Source organism: Mycteria americana, chromosome 3 (assembly GCF_035582795.1).
Source record: "Mycteria americana isolate JAX WOST 10 ecotype Jacksonville Zoo and Gardens chromosome 3, USCA_MyAme_1.0, whole genome shotgun sequence".
In the NCBI taxonomy this organism is placed as follows: Eukaryota; Metazoa; Chordata; class Aves; order Ciconiiformes; family Ciconiidae; genus Mycteria; species Mycteria americana.
Genome location: NC_134367.1, coordinates 121,784,502 through 121,807,000, shown reverse-complemented (window position 1 = coordinate 121,807,000; position 22,499 = coordinate 121,784,502). Strand labels below are relative to the sequence as shown.

Below are 22,499 nucleotides of genomic sequence, written 5' to 3'. Positions count from 1 at the left end.
CCCAATGAGTATCCAGCCCCAGGAACTATCCTCCTCCAAATCCTTCAGAGCTCCTAGAGCCCTTTGTAGTATCATCCTCACGGGATGATCCAGTTCCTTCCTTCCAGTCATGCGTGGTATACATCAGAAATGTACATCAACCCTTCCCTGGCTGTGGTCACTCCTCCATTTCTTTGATAGAGTTGAGAGCTTCTGAGAAGGAGAAGGGATCAGGAACAAATGACCATGAGGAAATTTCAATGTATTTCTTAGCTCCTGATCAGCCCAGGCTTGTCCTGGCAGAAAAAAGGAGGTTGGTGGGAAGGCAGAGAGAGGAACTCTACCTCCCCCGTTAGGCTTGGACAAGTCTGGAGTGGCCCAAAACTCTGGTGTCCTCTTGGGCTCTGCCTTTGCAGGATGGTTAAGTGTGCCCAAGCTGGGGACATGCAAGTAAGTGGGATGGTGAGCTGTGTGACCAAACTGAGTGAGCACTTAGTGAGTGAGGAAGAGGAGGAGATGGGCCGCTACAGCAAGTAGAGAATTTAATCTCTGCTCTGGCTTGCTTGTGTTGGTCATGAACGGGGGTCAGCAACAGGAGAGGCTTGCTTAGCTGGGGGGGGGGGGTGCGTGTGTGTCTTACATGGTAGGGAGCCTTACATATGTGTTTCATGTAAAGGAAGAAAGACCGTATGTGTCCTCTTAGTTCGCTGTAGCTCTGAGGTGACAGCAACCCGCTCAGTATTATATCTGATATTGAAGTACCTTCTAGTTTCTGGTGCTAATTCTTCTTTCCCTGTGTCATTGGTTAGGGATTAAGGAAATCATGCAGATCACCAAGATCTGCTTGAAGGAGTCTGCAGTGACTCAGTTTTGTCTGGGGACGCTTGCTGAAGAAATGCAGTTGAGTTGTTTTTCTTTTGAAAATCAAGATTTCTGTTCCATCAAAATGTAGTTCCAGGTTGAAGGTGGGGGAGAGCTAGAAATATTAGTGTGATGGGGGTGTAAACACCTTTTAACTTACATGTTAAAGCATCTTTGCTCTTCCAAGTAACTAGAGAACTATTTTGTGATGCATTTCTGTGTCTAAGATGAATTTTGAATGCCAGTGAGATAATGAGATTTATCAAATAAAAAGCCTGTCTTTCACTTCGTTCAAGCTTGGCCTCATGCCTCATACATGGAGTTTAGCTCAGAAGCAGCTTGTAATTTGTATCACAAAACCACCGTGTGTAATTCATGATGGATGGTAGCCACTGGATACGAGAGGTTTGCAGTTGGGACGTGCTAATGACTTTCGCTGACATTTGTGCTTGGTCAAAGTCACTGCAACAGGACAGAGGACAAGTGAATGGTCACTACGAGGTTATTGTGGGAGAGGCTGAGGAGGTGTTTGCTTTTGTAAATCAGGGATTTCGATTTCATGTCAATCATTTTTTTTTTTTTAGCATGAACATGCATGATATTCACGATGCAAGACACACTGCTGCTTTTAACACATTAGGGAAGATGATTTAGGATTGATACAGTTTCTTCAGTGATTTGGTAGTATACATCCCATTATTATTATTATTCACTCCCTGTAGATGTTAGAAAGCTTTCTAATAATTCACAGTATCTCTCAGGCTCTCATCCCCTTCACTCTCTTTTTTTTTTTAAATTAATTTAATTTTATTATTATTATTATTCAGACTCCTGCTGTACACATCCCCCAAGCAGGTGGGAGGGTGAGTTGGTGGGAGATGACTTGGCTTTGTTGGAACTTCACTTAATGCAGGGTGGGGGCAGAGAAAATGAAGCAAAATTACGCAGATCCTGAAGGCACAGCAAGTGTGCTACATCACTTGTGAGCATGACTAGAACTGAAAATGAATCACAGCCTTGTTAGACGCTGTATGTGTCAGTGCATGTGGGCAGAAATATCATTCAGTGAGAGAGAGAAAAAGACAGACTACATCTTTTAAAGTGTGCTGGTCCCACTGAAATTGTTGTAGTATTTAACCTAATGGGTGAGAATTGGGAAACGGGGGGACAGCTGCTCTAGGATACTTTGCTATGTGGATTTTTCTTCCTTTCTGAAAGTTCAAGAGGAGTCTGGACCTCTCAGCAGTGACATCTGTTTTCTAAAACAGAAAAGTCTATACTTGCAAGTTCAGGTTTGAACCCACTTTTGAGGACTTTATAATACAACCACCAAGACTTATTCAGGGCTAGATCTGAGTGTGGAGTTGCTTCAGCCTCTGTGTTCATTTTGCATTAGGAACCAAATTTGATTTGCTCTTCCAGTAAACTTTTGATAGTGCATGTGCACACAAACACACAGGTACACACGTGCACACTGAGCTAGTTCACATATTCCAGCTACAAAAATCCAGTCTGGATCTGTAACCTTGATTCTTGCAGCTGTATAATTCAAAAAGGACTTATTTCTAACATGGAAATTGGTTTTACAGTTAGGTTGTAATGTGGCAGAGCCACATCAGGTGATTTGATGGAGAGATGCTGGAATCAGCAGACCACTAAAATCTGCCATATACATGTTTGTATTCCAGAAGACACCTGCCACAAATGATAGCAACTATCCTAAAGAAGCTCTCCCACCTCCTGCAGAGACCTATCCATCACAGCTAACAAGCAGCAGCCATCTTAAAATTCCCCCCAGCACACCAAAACCACACTTTCTTGAAGCCAGATAGTCAACCAGCATATTCTTTCAAGGATTTTAGTTGTGCATTTTTGTATGTTGTGCTCAGTCCTGCAATCTGCATCTTTTTTTTTTTTTTTTTCCACTAGCCCTCACCCTGTTACTTCAGCAAAGCAAAGGGACCTGTTTGTGGACTGTCAACCAGATTGCTAGGTGCTTCTGTCTTCTGGTCTGATACTGACAGTTTTGTATGGAGATAGTCTCCTCCTGTTTCTTACAAACTAAGGTATCTGCTGTGTCCTAATAGAGATGAGAGAATCTGGCCTGAGCCTGCAATATGCATGTTTTGGAGTTGTACTTCTCCACTGAGGGGGCAATCTTACCTCTCTAAGAGGGATTGCAGATTAAGTTTTTTTGAGGGTGAAAAGGGGAATTTATCCCCTTTCTTGAAACCTGGGATCATCTTTGCTCAGCATAAACTGGAAGTTATGGTAGGACTCAGGTATGTCCCCAAGTGACACCTAATAGAAGAGCTTGGTTGTTGACGGCACCAGACTACAAGTGAAAACTTTAAGGAATTAAAAAAAAAAAGAAAACAAAGCAAAAAGCCAATAAAACCAACAGATTGTTAATGCTGGTTTTCCTGAAAGCCCTGTTACAAGAATATAGAACTGTTTGTGTAGCTATTGTGGGCACTATAGGCTAGACAGGCTCCTGTGAAAACAGCTTTAGATGCTATTTCACAGCCTAAAGTTCAACCAGAACAAACTCTTGTGTTGTGTTTTTGGTTTGGGTTTTTTTTGGTGGGGTTTTTTTTTTCTTCCTCTCCTCCTGTTTATATTCCCTTGGTTTCTCATCCATCAAATGCTGGTATGGCTAAGTTTCTTGTTAATTGGAGTTTTATGTTCTGTTCCAGGTTGGTCTGTGCTGCTTTTGTCCCCAGCCTGCTTTCCAATATCTCCTAAAGGCTTTTATCCTACTCACCCTTCTGCCTGAATCCATACTAGATAAGATTTCCTCCTGGAGCATGTCAAAGCACCTTGTCTTGAGCAGAACAAGGTGCATCTCCTTGTACTCTCCTGCCTGAAGAGGCTGGACACATTCAGCTCCAACCAGCTTTGCTAACAACTCAGCTCTCTCCTATAGCCAGGGACTAGTACTGTTTTCCTATGGAGAGGATGAATCACAGGCTGGGAGGAGGAAGAGAATTGAGGAGTGGGATCAGCAGGGATGCTGTTGTCCTATCTGCTTAACTTGTGCAGTGAAGGCAGGAGTAGCCTGTCAACCCAGGTGGGTTAATCTGAACTGTCAAAACTCCAGAAATCCTGGGGTCGTGGTTGAAAATGTTTCCTCCACAAAGCACAGCCAGTGCTTCCCATGTGTGGCACTTGTCTTATGGCTGGGTCAGATCCCGGTGCCAGGCTGTTCTGCTGAATTTGGGAAGACTGTGTGCAGGAGGAGATAGGTGGTCTTTGCCAGTGATGTTTGCAGGCATTGGCCTGTGACATCTTGTATAATTTAAAAGCTGATGATTAGACACTAGCCTGAGTTTTTAAAAAGTGGCTAGAGATGTGTGGTTTCTCCTTTATCCCTCTCCCCACAGACGAGGTGCTCTGTGCTTTCTGAACATTAAGTGGTTTCTGAACGTTAAGAAGGATGTAAACTGTTTGCAGCTGAGGACACAACAGTGCACCTCCCCCCTGCCAAAAAAAAAAAAAAAAAGAAAAGGAAGGAAAAAAAGAGAAAAAGACACCATCAGTAACTTTTGAAAATCCTGGTCATCCTGTGGTGTTCCTAGAATGTCCTTACTTATTAAATGAAATGGGAATAGCTTGGTATTTTCTGACTCTTAGATGTGACTGTTTTGGGAGAAAGGCAAGGAAGGGATCCGTACTTGAGACAAGAAAAAAGTTTTAATTACTTACAGCAAGAACATGTCTAAAATCTTTACTTTTCAGAACTTAATGTGCATGGAACAAAAGGCCGTTGTGAGCTATGTACGAGAGTTGCTTAGAGTTTGTATTCTGCCCTTTTTTTTCTGTGGGAGTTATTTCCTGTTGTTGACTAGAGTTCTTTATTTAGAACCACCTAGCTACTGAATGACGGCTTGCTCGCAAGAAGAAAAAGTGTGATTAAAACTTGCTAGGGCTTATTTCAAGATCTCCCTACTTCCATTTATTTAAGGGGAATCTTTGCTAAATGAAAGAAAAAAAAGTTCAAAACAACAAATGCATTTCCTTCTCATGATTTCGCCCACATCAGCTGTGACAGCTAGCAAAAATATGTTGGAAGTCTGAGCTCTTTCACCTGAACATCTCATGGAAGACAACGTTTCTCTAACAGAGGTGGTTTGTTTTAGGTTGTTCTCACTTTAAAACCAAAACAAACTCATCAGATGCCAGGCCTCCCTTCTCACTGGTAAGAGTAACACACCAGCGTTCTTGGGGGGCAGCTCTTTCTACGAACCCCCCAACTAGAGTAGGAGTGAGCACTTGCACTTCCCCAGCTGCTCAGATGAGAGAGTTTTTCCTCTGAAGAGCACTGCCAGCAAAAAGAGGTTTCTGCCTGTTGACCTGTATAGGAATAGTATTTGTGTATGTGTGTGGAGTCATTATCAGCATTTTGACATCTGCTTAACTTCTTTTGCTTGTATGGCAGGGGCTGAACATCCAGTTAAGAGTTAAGGAAAGTTAGCAGAAGACCACGTTGGGGGGGGGGAGGGGAATTAACTTGAACGTTAACACTACTGGACTACAGGTGTCAGTAAGCAAGCAAAGTAACCGGGGTTTATTATGACCTTTTTGCTTAGCAGGAATCACACTAGGAATGTCCCCTGGATGTGGATGATTAGAAAATGCCCTGGGGCATGAGGTGTATAGCAGATGGACAATCATCCCTCCTTGACTTGGCCGTCCCCTGGCTGTGAGCCTCTCGCAGAGGGTGCCTGTTTCTGCCCAGCTATTGCAAATAGGCTGGTGCCTTTCTGTGAAGTACCTGGCTGCTGGCTGCTTTTGCGGGCAGGTTGTGGAACAAGAGTGATGGCTCAAGACAGCCATTCACATATTTCTTTCTACAAATAAAACTGGTAGAAGCTGCTTTGTATAGCTGGATCTCTGCAGGAAAATGGTGCTCTCTGTAAAAGAAAGAGGGGTTTGGGAGAATTCTGTCCATCCCTTTGTGCTGGGAAAGTCCGTGGTTGGGAGAAGAAGCAGGGAGAGCCTCAGTGATACTGCTCGTGGTATTTTCTTCTCCTGCTGCTCTCCAGAGGTCAAACCAGAGGACGCCCCAGACTCAGCAGCAGCACCACTGATGGGGATGCAGCTCATTCCCCTTGTTTCTTGGGTCTACTAATTTCCCTTGGCCTGTTCCCCTCTACACTCCCATCATGTCTCTGCTTTGCTCCCCCACCAAGGCTAAAATTAAAAAAAGGGAGAATTATTACTGTTCGAGAGAGCTGCTTATAGCTGTCTCAGAAAGCCACTACTGGCTTTAGGGAACAGTATGCCACAGACAGCATCTGCTTTCCTAGCTGTGTGCCATCCTGCCCACAACGTATCTCTCCCCCCTGCCCCTTGCAAATTCTGACACATGCTGCAGTACAAGAGAGATGGGGGTGACCAGGCAGGACAGCTGCCTTTCCCCTCTTCCAGACCCCCTGCCACATTTCAAGGACATTAGCACCCCAAAGCCACTGTGGGAGGATGAAAGAGAGTGTAAAAGGTGTGAAAGGAAGGGAAAGATGGACCATAATGATAAATGGTGGATTCTCAGCTTTTTTCTTTGTCCTGGTGGTAGATCCTAAATACTGGGTGGGTTTGCAGTGATTTAGTGTTTCATCTTTGCTTGGGAATACTAATTAGGTGTAAACCTCTTTTAGCCTTTGGCTAACGGTCACTATAAATGAACAGCTTCCTTTAAAGTGAGAGAGCATAAAAAAGGTTAGAGAACCTAAATTAATTTGTGCAGTTCCCTTTTTCTTCAGAAAGCTAAGATACATTTCTGACCGTTACAGGAGTGGTTTTAGGTAGAGTTAAGAAATACATGCTTCACCCACAGTCTGTTTACCTGCATATACAGTACGAGCTTTTGCTGACTCTTAGCTGTGCTAGCATGAGGGAATGTAGAGGGGCAAAATGAATCATTACCACAGGCATAGTCAGTAAAAGCGTCTGATGTACTCATTCACTCTTTTTTTTTTTAATGTCTTCTTTGCACATAATCTAAGAAATCACACATTTTGTGAAGGGTTAAAACTGAAAAACTAGTGCATTCACTGCATTGACTCAATGAGTTCAGTTCTATTTGATCTTCATTTATTTGTAGTGGAACAGAATGGCAGTGGGAGTTTATGCTACATTTGATGTTCTTGTGCTAGGTTTTTTGCCAGCTCCATTTTTTTTTCTTCTTCTAAATTTGGCCCTCAGATTCAACTTCTGTTTTATTGGGGTTTGAATTTTTTTTTTTTTTTAAAGAAGTTGTGTAGGTCACTGTTTACTTAAAATTAGACCCTCAGAAGCCTCTGTCTCTATGCAAGAAGTGCAGAAAAAACACCGTCTGTAAAGAATTTTGCAACTGGGACAATCAGGGGTAGGATTTGTCATTGCAAATTTGAATTACCTTGAAAATGCCTCTCTCTTACTTGGTAAGCATTGCTTGAATCTAGTGGCTCTAGGAAGCTGAAGAAACTAGTTTTAAACAAAATGCCCAAGCTCCCAAAATGGTGTAGGAGCTTTAATATGCTCTACAGGTTGTATTCCAGCCAGCAGAAGCAGCTAGAGGTGGGTGCATTCATTTGGATGTCGATGTATTAACTCATGTTTTCATGTAAATAAGGATTGAAACAGTTTTGTGGGGTTTTTTTCCCTGGTAATGCATCTGAGCATGAACACATTAAACTCCAGTGACATGGTTTTAAGTGCTATATAACATATTGCAATGCTGTATAACACCCTACATCAACACCATAGCCACAACACCATTTTGGTTTGCCCTTCCAGCCTCAAACACATTGCTACTGTTGTACAATGCTTCAATGCAACAAATCTGAGCAGGAACATCCACTTCTAGAAGTGTCTAGTCACCGCGCTGGTGGCCCCGTTTGGTCTGTCAAGCCTTTGGCATTTCAGCAGGGTTGAGCAGTGCTAAACATATTCCATCTTGCCTATGCAGCCAGGCCTCTTCCAGGTTTCAAGTGTGTTTAAGAAGAATGCGGGGGGCATCTGCGCTCCAGAAATGTACGGCTTCACGTAGAGCTCTGTTGGAGTAGCTTTGCTTCTGAAAAGGGCTGTAATATGTGCAGCGCTTGCAGCAAGCCAGATCAGTAGAGCTGCTCTCCCCTGGTGAACCAGGAGCAGGTAGTCCATCAGCATAAGGGAGATGGTGACAACCTTTGTATTGAAGCGTGTGTGTGGCTTGCATGTTTGACAGCCCCATGTTGTTAAGATTTTCAGGCTCATGTTGGGTTTGTGCTCAAGACTAGTGGGTGGCCAAAGTCTTCTGGCTTGATTGCAGCGACATCTGTTTACACCAGTGATTAATTAGGCCTGAAGACTGGCCATCTCTCTGTATTCTTCCGACCGTTTCTGTGTTTTTTCTTTATTAAAAGTATTCCCTCCTTGGTTGTAAAACAGAGCCTTTGGTTTTATCTGCAGATTTTTTTTTTCTCTTAATCCACTGGTCCCAGTATGAGATTAATATCAGGACATCAGCGTAGCCTCTCTTCAAAAAAGTAACCAAGTGTTCCAGAAAAGAATGACTTGTGCTTTTGATAGAGACTGCAGAATGAGCACTGAAAGGGAAAGAAAAGCAGCCTAAAATTGTTTAAAACTCAGCTTAATGCAAAGTACAATCCACTGCTTTGAGAAGCAAGAGCGGAAAGGGGAGACTGTTTTCGGAGCCCATGTGCCGTACAGATGGCATCAGTGTGAACAGTCTGGCCTGGGTCAAAAATGAAGCACATTGTGCAGGTGATACAGCCTGAGTGGGATTTGGGAAAGAACACGGATGTTTATGAAAAGGCAGAAAGATGTGAGAAGATATACAGCAATGGTAGGCAGCCTGAACCTCTGTCAGAGGACAGAGTGTTTCAGCTGGAGCGAGGATGATGCACACCAGCAGTCTCCAGAGGATTGGGAGTGCACAGGGAATTACAGAGGGAGGGAGTCATCTCTGTGCATGAGGAATGCAGCAAAACCTCCTCTGACTAAGCCAGCTAATTCACACTGGTTTTTTTTTTTTTTTTCTTTCCTGATAATCCTGTTCCATAGTATTTCCTTAATAATTTAATATGTGAAGAAGTAGCCCTTTTTGAAAGCATCTAAATCACCAAGTCTTACTTTCACACAAAACCTTGCCACGCTTGTCCTTGACACACACTGGGGATTTTTACTGGGTATGACTATTTGAGTGCTATCTTGGAGTTAAGGGGGTTTTTTTCTTAATGAATTTACCATGTGGCACAACCTTTGGTACTGCCAAGCAACAGCTTTCTATTACTAGACTGTATGGGCCTGATCCTGCGTTACTGAAGCCAAAAGCAGTATTTGGGAACAGACATTGCCATCGAAATCTGTAGGAAGGCTTAGAATAACTATACAAAAGGGGTTAGTTGTACTTGGAATATTGATTCATGAGCTCCATGGTTTTTTGCATCTCTGTTCATTTTACCCAAATAAGATCAACTGCCCAACTGGACATATAATATATGATACTGCATTAGAACTAAAGCTGCATTTGGTCATACTCATTAATTAAACTGATTTCTCCTGTAGTTTTTTTTTTCCTAGAGAACTAACGGAGAATGATAATTAAGCATATTATGCATTCTAGGGAACAGTGTTTCTCCTACTGCCACAAAAACATTAAAGGAGAAAAACATTAACTAAAGCAGAAAATGAAGGAAAAAAAGAGCTAAAATTGGAGTGAGAAGGGGGGGAGCATTCCTTCCTTCAGTTTTAACCGATTCCTCTGTGCTTTGGGACATGTGGGGCAGCCTTGTTACAGTGGAAGAGTTGCACCAGCAAAAAAGGAAAAAAGCAAATGAAATCTCAAGGAGAGCAGCCCAGCTCACAGGTGCAGCTCCCTCCCTGCTAATGTAGAGGTGCAAACTGCAGTAATGCAGCACCCCCATTTTTTTTTGAGGGGCTTGCTTTTATTTATGGCTGAGCCTTGCATGAGAAGGGCCCCGCTCCGGAAGGCCAGTATTGACCCCGGAGCTGGCCTGAACCAAGATGGCACGAGGTCTTAGTGGTGTTTAATCACGCCTTTGCTTGTAGCGTGCTTGCTTCTTACCCATGAGACCTCCGTTGCTTGGTGGGGAGCGCTGCTCTAGTGGAACAAGCATCCTTGGCTGTAGGCGGGCCCTTTGTTTAGCTTCTCCCAAGTTATTGGTGCTGATGGGGTCTTTATTTGCAAAAAAGTTGTCTGCTCTGGGGGCAGTATTAGGTATTTGCCCATCAGCTCCTGCATGCGCTGAAGCAAAAACATCTAGGGAGAAAATGAAGATGTTTTGTTCTTACAATTACCTGGTGAAATCTCACAGTATTCATGTGTACTGCAATTAGAAAGAGAAAGGCCAAGGATGCAATTAGAAACATAGGAAGCAGTTCACTGCCTCTTTTTAAAACAAAACAAAACAAAACAACAAAAACAAAACAAAAAAAATGTGAGGGGTGCTGACATTCCAGCACACCAAACGTTGCCCCTCTTTCCTAATTAGCACATGCGTTGATAGGCAGAGATTACCTGGCAGTCTGTAGTATTTCTAATGAATTGCCCTACCAAGTCCAGTGTCTGTTTCCCCCCTCCCAGTCTTTCCAATCTTTGATTTCTGTTTGTTCATTTATTTAACACAGGAGGGTTTTTGCATGACCTACAGGAGACCTGGCCTCAGTCAGGCAAGCTTTGACAATCCTTGCTCAAAGACAAGGCTGTGCTTAACTATACCTCTGGCCCATGTCAGGTCAGTACCACTGTAGAAAAATGCAGTTTGGTTCCTTCTCTTTTAGTGTGTTGTCTTCGTATGTGAGGAGTTCGAGGGCCTGTGTCAAGGCTACAACTGCACAATTACATTCGCACTACTGCTCCTCAGGAAGCCCTTGTGTGCACCATTTCAAAATGGGATGCGTTTTAGGTGGCTCCTCCTTGCAGACATGCAGACTTTTCCCCCTGCTCCTGCAGGCTCTGGAAGCCTGTGCCGACACACTTCCTTGTACAGTGTTTTGTGGCTCAGTCGCAGTCTGTTTCTCCACACTTACCAACATGTTCGGGCAAACTGCGTTCAGGCCTTGTAGACACCTTCTGGTCAGATTGCTCTGGAGCTGCAGAGCGGAGTTTCTTGGCCAGAAAGGTCTCGTTAAATCAGGTGGGAGGCAATGTGAGAAGTGGTTGGTGGTAGGATTATTCGCCTTGCGTAGCCTAACCTTGTCCCGCCATGATGGAGCCTCTGCTGTACGCGAAGCGTAGGAAGGAGCTCTGCTTGTATTGATTTGTATCGTGACCTATGCTCGGTTGAGAGTGCTTCTGAGTGTGGATGCAGGTTGTACTAGTTTTGTTTGGAGGAACAATCCGAGTTACAGCATGACTATAAACTCCTGCCAAGAAAGGCCCAGGGGAGTTACAGTAGGAAACAGAAGGGGCGGTGAGTTTTCTCTTATGCTAGTGTAAAACTGGAGCAACCTAACAAAGTCAGAAGCATTCAAAACTCAGAATACAGGCTCAGGCCTTTTACTGGCGAGTATAACATGGCAGGATCGGGGCTGTGGATATCGGACTGGAGCCCAGCTGCTTATTTAGCAAATGTTTGTGGTTATGCCTATGGTCCTGGTGATAGCATGCACACACCCAGGCACAGGGACTGTAAACCTGCTGTGGACTTTGAGCTCCGGAAGGCAGGCACTACTTGGCTGGATGGATCCACAGCACAATTACACAAGACCAGATCCTGCCGTGTTATAAATCCGGTGTAAAGGAGGGCAGAATGCGGCCCTGAAATTTGGTGGATCGGGCATGCAAAAAAAAAAAAAACCCCAGTTGAAAAATGTACAAATATTCTGGCTGGCTTTTGAGTAGTCTGAAGCCCACCAGGCAGGTACCGTTCCACTCATGCCCTAAAGAAAATGAAGCTTTTCCTTTTATTTAATGAATTTTTTATTATGACTCTTGGAATTTCAAGAAGAGGCTTGTTTTCGCCGAGTACAAGGACCAAATTTCAGTGCCCAGCTGCTGGAAAGTATCCAGCCAGGGCAAATTCTGGTTTTAATTTTTGCCAGCTCCTGAGCAATTCACAAGTCGCTTATCAAAATTCAGTAAATGGTTTGTGAATTGCTTTGCAGATCTCATTCAGGGCTACCTCTGTACCGTAGACAGATGATGAGAGGGTTTGGATCTCCTCAAAGGAACGGCTGATAGCGCGGGTGGAAGGGGAAAGGGGTACCCAGGCCTCCAGAACTGGCGAAGTCAAATGGCCGTTGCTAGTTCTGATGCCTTTTCCTCCCATTTTAGTGACTTCAGCAGAGTATTATCTGAAATACCAGTCTTGGTGTTTAAACCTCAATTAGATGGGGTCTTTTCAATTATAATTTTAAGAATCCATAAAATCATCACTTAATCTCCTTCTGTTTTGGCAGATTCACTATTTTAATTGTGTGGGTTTTTTTCTTTGTGGATTTTTGACAGATACAATTTACAGGTTAAAGAAATCTTCCCTCTAAAAGTATCCTTCTTTTCCTTTTTGGTTTTCTAGCTGAAAATGGAACTTAATTTCTAACAAGACCATCAGCTTGATTGATCACAAATCATTACAGACCATTTTGAGCATAATACCTAAACGAGTCGTGATATTAATGACTAATAATCACCTTTATGTTAGGTCTTAAAGCTTTATTGTCCCGAAGTACAACCGGTTTAGTGGAACATGAAAGGCCGGGATGATCCGAGATGCCGCTGGGGCTGCAGCCAAAACTGTAAGGTGTTTGAATCGCATTTTACAGCACCAGCTGGGATTACAGTCCCTTTCGAAACACAATCATTGAGGTAACTTAAAATAATCGTCTTCTTTCCAGATAGCGCCTGCTGCCGAGCTCTCCCCCCCTTCCCCCAAGTCTTCGTGCGCTCGAACATCTCCGTTTGGCCTCATTTTTGTGCCTCGGTGGTATCTGCACAGCCCAAATTAGCAGCGAGGATCCCACGGAGGGGGGCCGCCGCCTCCCTCGGCTCCCAGGTGAGGTCCCGGGGCGGGGGGCGGCCGGCAGCGCTCCGGGCTTTCTCCAGCCCCCCCGGGCTCGGCCCGGCCGGGGACTGACAGGGGGTGGGGTGGGGGGGCCGGGACGACCTGGGGACCAGCCCCGCGGGGGAGCAGGGCTGGCCGGGGGCAGCCGAGCCCCGTCCCCCGGCCGGGTCCTCGCCGCCGGATAGCAGGGATACTTGTCATATTTGCGGCCGGGGCGCGTTGGCACCCGCCTTTGTCCCGGCCCGCGGCCCGGCGCGGGGCCCGGCGCTCCCCGGGGAACCCCCCGGCGGCGGGGGGCCGCGCCGCCCGCCCGGGGCAGAGGCACGCGTGGGCAGCGCTGGGAGCCGCGCCGGCGGCCGCGGAGCGGGGGGAGGAGGAGGAGCAGCGGGGGGGGGGGGGGGGGGGGGGGGCGGAAGGCCGGGGCCGAGGCGGAGCTTTGACGCGGGCCGGAGGGCGAGGAGCTCGCCGGAGCCGCCCCTGTCGTCAGTGCTGGCGGCAAGTGCTGGGAGCCGGGGCTGGTGCCTCCTCCCTCTCCTCCTCCTCCTCCATTGTATAATGCTGCGTGATCGCAGCCGCCGGGGCAGAGCGGAGGCTTAAATCCTCACGCCGCCTGCGCCTGCCGCCGCCGCCTCCTCCTCCTCCTCCGCATCCCACCCGGCCCCTCCCCTCCCCTCCCCGGAGCGGCGCGGCGCGGCGAGGGAGCGACATATGGAGCTGCTCTAGGGCGAGAGTTTGCGACCTCCCCCCCCCTCCATGCGTTAGTTCTCAGGTGGAGCTGCATGTGGTGAGTGGGGCTGGGGGGCTGCGGGGCAGCGGCTCGGGGGGAGCGGGGGGCCGCAACACCCCCCCACCCCCCCGCCCCGGCTTTGCGAGTCATCGGGGCTTGTTTTATCTCTACCTTTAAATTTGTGCCTGGGCAGAGGAGCTCGAGGCGGGTGTCCTCCCCCTCTCCTCAGGGGGAAGGGGGGGGGGGGATCGTGCTGAGATGAGCAGAGGAGGGAGAGCGGCGGAGTTGCTCTTAAAATACCTGCCTCCCTCGTCGATGCACGGAGATCCCGGGCCGAAGCAGGTGCGTGCGTCTAGTTGGAATTTACTTTTGATCGGAGCTGCTGTGCCGGCCCCGATAGTGCGGGCGGTTGTGCTTTCAAGAGCCGTGCTACATCCGACTCGAAGAAACCGGCTTTACCCCGGTAAGTTAGCGTATGCGCCGGGGAGCCTCTTGAGCCGGGAGGCGACAGCCTTGCTCCGTTTTCCAGCAAGAGCGGGGACTTCAGGGTACCGCTAAGAGTGCGGGCCGTAGTGCCAGGAGAGCTGAAAGGGCCTGGGGGAGACTTTCACTCCGCTGGAGCAAAGCTGACATATGGCTGGGCAGGACCCGCCTGGCCCCGCTGGCTGGACCTTTCCAGGGGTTGGTGTTAGGGTGGCAGCAGGGCAGGGGATTAGTGTGTCTTTTTCCCTGAGCAGTAGTGCGCTTGGGTCTTCCTTGGGAGCACCGCCAGCACGGAGACACAGGCGTTTGGGGGGCTTTTGTGAAGTAGAGTGGTTCATCTTTTGGTAGCAATGGCGAAAAAACTGTTTATTGGGATTTCCTTCAGGGCGGGGGAACGCTTGAAAAAAATCCTTTTGCAATGCCACTTTCATTTATAGTGTTTGCTGCTTTACTCATGTCAGTATGTCAGGATCTGGAAGGGTAAGTTCTCTTTAAGCGTGAAAATAGGAGTGCAGTTACCTGCTGTCATTTCTTGCATTTTGTGCAGCACAGCTGGAAAATCCAGGGACGTTTTTGTTGAAAATCTATGGAGGGGTTCGTGTACTGTCCCCTGGGACCTTTGGTGGCTGATTTACAGCTACGGGTCAGCTGTCGGTGTAAAATAAAACAAATCTGCCCATTTCATCTTCATCTGGGGGGGCTGTCAGCCCCTTTACCCGAACTTCAGCACAGAACGTCAGAGCTGTTGCGTGTGGCAGTCTGTGTTCAGACAAGTCCAAAGCTCTCAGGATCAGGAAAGTCCAGGCTTTTTCAGCTAGTGCCCGGTGAAGTCAGCAGGGTGGCTCTCGCTGCTGTCAGTGGGTGCTGGATTTGGCCACCATAGAATATGCTATTGCTCAAACAATGGTGGTAGAGGGCTTGGCCGCCCCCTAACATCAGTTTTATGCTTGTGTCTCTCAAATGGAGTAAACATTTTCTATTTGTGTGAGTTGAAATGACACTTACTACCTTTTTATTCTGATTTTTTTTTTTTTTTAGGGATTCACCTGCACAAATGAAGGTGCCTGTGTCTTATGGGCTTCTCACAGGGTACAAAATTGATAGAGGCACCTCAGTTTCCATCTAAACGCATGGGAAGGTTTCACATGGTAAAACGAACTGTAGAAATGAGTTGTGTTTTCTTAAAAGTTGCTGCTGCTTGTACTTACATTGCTGTAGAAATTAAGCAGTTGATTAAGCAGGGTAAATTGAAAGTAACCCTTTCTGCTTGAAGTTAAAATGCATACATTTTGACATAATAAGGTGGTATCTTTGGAATCTGATTTAACATAATGAGCTAGTGGTGGTGGTAGAGATAGGAGGACGATTAGCAGTTTGTGCTTTCAGACAGGTATCTGAGAGCATGTTCTAGGGAATACTTCCATTGTCCAGGCAAGTATTGCAGCATCTAACGTAACAGCTGTAGATCTTCCTCCTTTTGTGACTGATCCTACTTCCATTTAAGTTGGTAGCAAAAACCACCCACTCCTTTTCTGCAGGAACTGGATTGGACTGCTAACGAATGAAGCTAGACTTTGTGCATACTAAAACACCACTTTGATTTTCATGTCAAGCTGATTCCTTTTTCTCTGAAGCTGATTAAAAACAAACAAAAAGAAACTTGCTAGCCGTAGGTACTTCAGGTTTTGTCTATAGATGAAGCAGTCTTAAAGAGCATTAAAAACATCTGTAGGTGCTGATTTATTAAGAATTGTAATAGTATTCCTTTATACACCTGCTCTTTTTAATGGGAAAAATGAAATAATGACAGCTTCTCAGTGTTTTGCTGGAAAAAATAATCCAAGCACTTGAATTGTCTGCCTGAGAGGCATCAAGGAGTTTGAGATAATGTTCTAATATGAGGGAAAACCTCAAATTTCGTATTCTAAATTTTTTTTAGTTTCCATGAAGTACAACAGATCTTATGCAATATCTAGTTTGAAGGATTTTGCCGTCACTTATACAAGGTGCTTTTATTTTTCCAATAAATAATTCATAGGTGAAAAATTTTTTTTAGGAAGTCTGACTCTTTTCACACTGATATGAAACACTCCTGGCACAGTTCAACTCTGGCAGTGCTAACACTAGACAGGTGATCCAAAATACTTGTGACTATTTTTGCTTTTATGTAACATCTTAAAGTGTAATCTGTCAAGCAAGGAGAATGCAGTACTTTGAAAGTGTAAGTAGTCTTCTGGTGATCTACTTTTTATAAGGGCTGGGTAGCAAGAGAGACACCTTTTAACTCAGCTTTATATGTGTAATGGGCTCATGAGGAGACAGCTCCAGTTGTAATGGTTCCTGAACATGCACACGTGCACAAACCAGTGCCAGAAACGGCAGCTTTCAGTTACCAAGTCCAAAGATCAGGAGTGTTCCAAAGGGGAGAGCAAGGTCCAGCTTAAATGTAAGCAGGTTGGCAGTAAGCACAGATCTTCAGTGTAGATGAATCTTTTGCTAATTAATAGTTTGTAGAAAATGGAATTGGCCAATCTGAGAACGGTGCTGATTTTCTTCAGGGGGATATAATTGCATGTTTTCTGCCACTTGTTTTATTTCTAAACTTCCATCAGTCTGAGAAGCTGTGCTGTCACGAAGAAGTGCCTGTTTTCTGTAAATGGAGACCCTCAACTTGTGTTAGTTCTTTAATTCTTTTATAAACAAAGTCAGTTTTTGTGTTTGCTGTAGTGGAGGCTTAAGGTTTGTTCAGCATTACCAGTGCAAACACTATAACAAAAAATAAGATAACAATGCTGACTGTTCAACACAAGTGGGGAAGGAAAGCCCTGTAAATGCGGTGCTAACTTTGCTGTTGGGTGTTCTGAACTGAACTCAACTGAAGCTGAGCAAAATAGAGTCCAAAGCAAATGTGTTTCTGGGAGATGGCAGAGGTTTTGTGGAAGAAATAGGTCTGTGTGTCCTGCATCTGAACAGTACCAATCATAGCAGGGTCCCTGCCCTCCATCTCATGGCTGTATGAGTATTAAACGGTGTGTCATTGTGCAGAATAGAAACTGCACGGTGACGTTTACTTCACTGATGGCTCCTGATGAATGTGTCAGATGCTCGGTGTCATTGCAAAGTGGCCAGGAGGAGCTGTGAAGACGCCCTAGACCTGCAGCTGGGGGATTCCTCTGGTGCAAGGGGAATTCTTGGGTGGGGAAGAGCTGATTTGAGGGGCATTTTCAAGGGAGAGTGGGGCTGGTCTCCAGGGGCATTGGGCAGCTGGCGGTACAGCCTCATTGGTTTTCAGAAATGGCTCTAAGTCATGATGAGGAGCAAGGTGGTTTGAAAGGACCGAAGAAGCTGTCAAGTCACCAGAAAGTAAGTTTTTGGTTTTCACATGTCCCTTCTTTGAGGGTGGAGGCTCAGCTAGCTCAAGTGAGACAGCAGCCACCACCACATCAGAGTGACTGTGGATTCAGGCTGCTGCAGTGATACTAAAACCATGCTCAATCCTGCGTTAGGTGAGTTCAAACCATTATTCTTCCAAATAAGGGGCCAGGTTCAGTACTCTGCTTTGCTTGGTACATAAAACCATAGGTGTTGCCATAGAACATCTGAAGTTCCCAACCTATATAACATGATCAGTGTTTTGAGGAGCAGTGGGCTTAAAGAGGAATTTCTCATTAACATTGCTCTGGAATTGAGTTTTAAGTGGCGTTGAATGACATGAGTCTCAGTCTGTGTAATTATTAGGAGCCAAAGCCTGTTTACTTTGCTTTCACACCAGTAAGATACATTGGATTTCATCTGACAGCTTCTGCTTCCACTGAAGTTAGAATAAAAATTGTATTCTTAATATAGTAGAATACAAAGAGAAAAGTGCAAATGTGGGTTGTTTTCTTTAATGTTATTTTTAAAACTGGGCGGTATATGGAAGTAGCAGAAGATATAAGTTCCCTTTTCAAAGGAACCCTGAGTTGGTGGAAGGATCTAAACTCGCCCTAAAATTTGCTTGGATGATCTGTAACGAATAGAACTGTTTTCTTTATCCCAGATTTTCAATCCCCCCAGGAAACCCTTGTGCTGTTTGAGCCACGCTCACCTTTAATGGAAACGTGACAATTATCGGCTGTTTTCTTACAGTTTCTTATAGTAGCCTGTAACATTAGTCTCTTAAAAACTCCTGTCGTGCCAGGCAGGCAATAAGGTTGAGTGAACTGCACTATAGAAAGAACCACCCATGACTGGAGGTAAACTATGCGGATATATGTTGGGGTGGAGGTTGAAAGGAGCGTGGAGGGCATATTTGAAGCAGACAGTGCAACTGCTACAGCAGGTCTGACTAGTTTGAGATGCCTAAAGGCAGCTTTGTCTTAACTTCAGGTAGCTGCAAAATGAAGTTTTAAAACCTAATTCAGAAATACATCATCATCTTCCGGTGCCTCCACGAACTCTTTACTTTTCATGTGTTTTTACAGGCACTCTTTCACCCTTGGAAGAAGCTTTTAATAGATACACGTACACGTGCATGCATATCATTTGCATATTTTTAAAATATATTTTTCATCAAGATAGGAGACTGGCGTTCATGCACAAACCACAGTGCTTTTTTAAACAGTGGTAACATTTTGCTTTCTTATCATTCTGTGCATGTGTGTGTGTGTGCATGTGAGAGAGAAGCAACTGTATTTAAGCATTTTTCATATAGCATGATCTGTTGCCAGTCGGTTCTTGTGCCTTTGCCAGTCCTGTGTAGGAGGAGGGACTTACACTTTATTAGTCTGTGCTGTGGTCGAAGGGATTTTGACCAGGACTACTTTCATGCTGGCTGTCCCAGGGGTACGATAACCTGCTTAGGTTACCCTCCTGTGATCTAGCTCACGGTCTCCCTTACCCTCCGACTCCATCTGTTTGGCAAAATTGGCTCTTCTAAACAACCCTTCCCCTTTCCTCCCCTATCTAAAGTATTCCAGAAATAACTTGCTAACGAATAGAAGAGAGAGAATATTTTCTGTGTGTAACATACAGTGTAAAGCTTCCTGTTGCTGCTGTGCCTCCCCTCACTGGCAGTGGAACATACGTGATACATATGTGGTCTGATGCGGAGTTTTTTTAATTGTGGGTAAAATCAGTGTAATACTGTCTTGGGTGAATTGAATGGGTTGTGCCTGACTGAATATGAAATGAAGTTTAGGACATTTAGTTTCAGTTTCCTGATCTCTTCTCCTTCTATATTTTCTGCTCCCAATTTCCAAAGACTTAGTTTGTGGTTAAGTTTGTTTGTTCCATGTTAATTGACCTGTACTAAGCCTGCTTCGAAATACAGGTTTAATACACATGTTGTTAAAATATGCTATTAAAAGGGTGTCCCCATATAAGTTTAAATGATTTATTTGAGAATGTTTAAATTCCTACACATAAAAGTTACGTGGATCCTATGGTGGCTGTTTTAAAGGGTATCGCTTTGGTGTAATAGTTTTTATTGTGAAATCAAGCAAGTGCCATGAAAAATGGGATCTCTTTTGTCTCTAACTCATAGCTGTTACAGGTTGAGAATAGTTCAAGGCTGGCCAAAGTTCCCTTTATCAGTTTTCAGAAGGCTCCTTCGTTGGATGTGAAAACACATGCTGTATTTCAACAAATGCAGGAGCTTTAGTACACTGGACTGAAAGGCCGACAGTTATCATCTTGTCTAACATCACTTAACACCGTCTTAGCAAACTTTCATGTTGAACTTTAACTACCTTATTTCTTTTTTCTCTTTTTTTTTTTTTTTCACTGGTTGTGGAGAAATGTCCAACAGCTTTTCCACCTCTTTAGGAGAAACTTGGGGGTGAGTGGGTGCATTTTCACAGAATATACTTGTTTGCAGGGCTGTGTTCATTTCATTTAAGCAAAAATGTTGAATGCCGTATGCCATATAGCTACTTTAAAAAATGCCAGGGAAACACCGTTCTTTTATCCTCTTTTAACTTTCAGTAGTGAGAAACTGGTTAGCAAATAAAATCTGCAGGCCTTGATGACTTGTCATTGCTGGGGATGTATGTTGCATTTTGCAGTATACATGTCTTTAGAGGTGGTTTTTTTTTTCTCTCCTCTTCTTCCCCCCTGCCATTCACTGCTTTTCAGTTTGACTGTGATAATTTATTCAACACTGTTTTCAAAGCAATAACCTACTTTTTGGCAAACCATTCAGTTCTTTCCACAGTAATGTGGGTATTTTTTCCCCCATGCGTTTATTAAGGGTTTATGACAAGGGGGAAAAACAAGGTATCTTTGGGGAAAAGATGCTATGATACACTTGAAAGCAAGGATTCAATCCAAGTAATTATACGTATGCGAGAAACTCTCTCTTATTATACACAAAGGGGTCTCGTCTCTCTTGGATGCACACACAATTCTCATTAACCTTTGTAGGAATTACACACATCCGATGAAGATTGGTCTACAATACTCAGTCCCTACATATGCTAAAAATATCGGCTAGACCATGACATGCGTGTGCCAATAGAGATGTCTTGTACAATATAACACAACGTTGCTGTAATCTATTGTTCAGAGCGACATTGCAGGGGAGGAGGGATGTATAGCTGGTCTTGCTATTTCATCATTCTCCCTTAGAGTCTGACCAGTAGCATCTTGTCATTACAGGCTGTAATTTTAGCAGTGAAAAGGGAGTGTGTGTTTGCTAGCCTGTATCACTTTCTGGTGGCCGTGCTAGCTCTTTCAGAGTGTTTTGAATTTAATTTACAAGTAAGGTGCCTCTTCTTAGCCAGTGCTTTCGCTGTGCCGATGCCTGCTGGCTCTGCAGTGGGAAGAAATGGAAGGCAGTCAGCCCTTGGCTGAATTGGGTCCTGAAGTGGTACACAGCCATCTTAATTACTGCAGCTCCACCGCTTGAAGAGATTATGGCCCTGGTTCTCCCAGTGCGGAGCTGTGTGCACCGGCTCTGGCGTGGCTCCTTGCCTGCTGGCAGGGAGATTTCATCGTGCTGTGGTCCTGCTCACGGGACCAACATCTCCTGCTTCCAGGCAAAGCAGAGTGGAGTGCCGGACTTGTGAAAAGAAACCGTGATGTGGAGCAGGGGCAGCTTCTTGGCTGATCCTGGGGAGCCTTGTGCGTAGAAGCCCTTGAATATTTTTCAGGTGACAACAAGCAGAGTCTGCTGAATAATCAGCTAGTCGCGTAGTAAAGACCGAGGAGCTGGCCTAGCGCTGTGCCTGGTTTTATTTACTGCAGCTCTGATTTCCTGCTACTGATGCCCAGGTGTGTAATGCAGTTCCTAGTCCTTGCGCTTTTGATACTGGCAGCAGAGTTGCTCAGCCCGTGTGTACACAGCACAGTGTAATTTGATTCATGCTTGGCAGGCCTGGTTGCTTCCTTAACGCTGCCACGTGGAGACCCGAATTTCAGAATAACCTTGGCCCAGCTCTTTTGGGTGGCTCTTTGAAGCAGAGTCTCAGCCAAGCTGATCCCCAGTGAGGAGGCTCCTGTGTGGTGGCACGGGTGCTCTTGGGAGTAGATGGTGCATGCAGCCATCCTGGATGTAAAGAGGATTCAACACAGAGGTGACCCGAGGAGAGGACAGCTTTGCCATCTTGCTAAAAATCTCTCTTCCCCCCAGTGACTAACCCTAACAAAACAGCTCCCGGTAGTGGGAAGGGAGGAATCCTCCACCCCGGTCTGGCTCAAAGCAGGTAGTGCTGGGGTTGGTGGTCAGCGGGGCTGTGTCTGTGCCAGGCCTTGAACAGCTGAGGTGGCATTAGCAATCGTAGAAAGCTTGTTTCATAAAACTTCCAGTGAAAGGCAAGACCAAAAAAGGGCAGGCTGGGGTCTTGTTTGCATCTGCTGGGTGCTGTTGTAAGGATGCTGGTGGGAAGTCCTGTCTGAAGCAGGACATGTGAGAACTGACATTTTGGGTGTGTGAGACCTTTGAAATAGAAATTACTTCTGGGCAATCCAAACCTGTTCTTTTTTCCAGTAAAGACAACTGCCTTCCTGTACATGAATAAAACCTATTTTGAATAAATGTTTTCTGGCCCCGGTATGTTACAAAGCTGTATCTCCCTTCTTGCTTTGTACTGAAAATAAGTTGTCAGAGTTGCTCAGAGCTGTTGCTCTTGACTTCAGCCTCGCAGCTGGTTTGAAATACGCCTAGCTAGCTTTCCACGCACAGAACCTGTGCAGTCTTGTTCACCTTCTAATGCTGCCGGGGTAGTCTTTAATGGTTTAACAAGCTAACAAGTGCTCATCTGATTTAAACTTGCATTACATTCTGCTACCCTGATAGAATTCCTAATATTATAAACACCCTTAATAACATGGCTATAATCTAGAAAACCTGCTCTCCTTTTCCCAAACAATTACTTAATGAGCCAGTAATTTATTCTAAGCTATATTTATTGGAGCCCATTCCAGCTTTATCAGACATACTCTGTTTGGTGTGTGCAGTTAGT

The 22,499-nt window shown here is 45.1% G+C and overlaps 1 protein-coding gene across 9 annotated transcripts in view; it reads left to right on the top strand.

Annotated features, from left to right (window-relative positions):
- The window catches only part of SERTAD2 (SERTA domain containing 2), an 85,249-nt gene that overhangs the window by 48,669 nt on the left and 14,081 nt on the right, over positions 1-22,499 (top strand). For 3 of the 9 annotated variants that reach the window (XM_075496829.1, XM_075496832.1, XM_075496836.1), the window contains exon 2: positions 12,682-12,839. The exons of 2 other annotated variants lie outside the window; for them this stretch is intronic. The gene's annotated coding sequence lies outside the window, so the exon portion shown is untranslated. Of the gene's footprint in view, positions 1-10,564; positions 10,581-12,681; positions 12,840-13,316; positions 13,633-22,499 lie in introns of those variants that run through there. 4 more of the 9 variants (XM_075496831.1, XM_075496834.1, XM_075496830.1 and 1 more) reach the window with 4 other exon arrangements.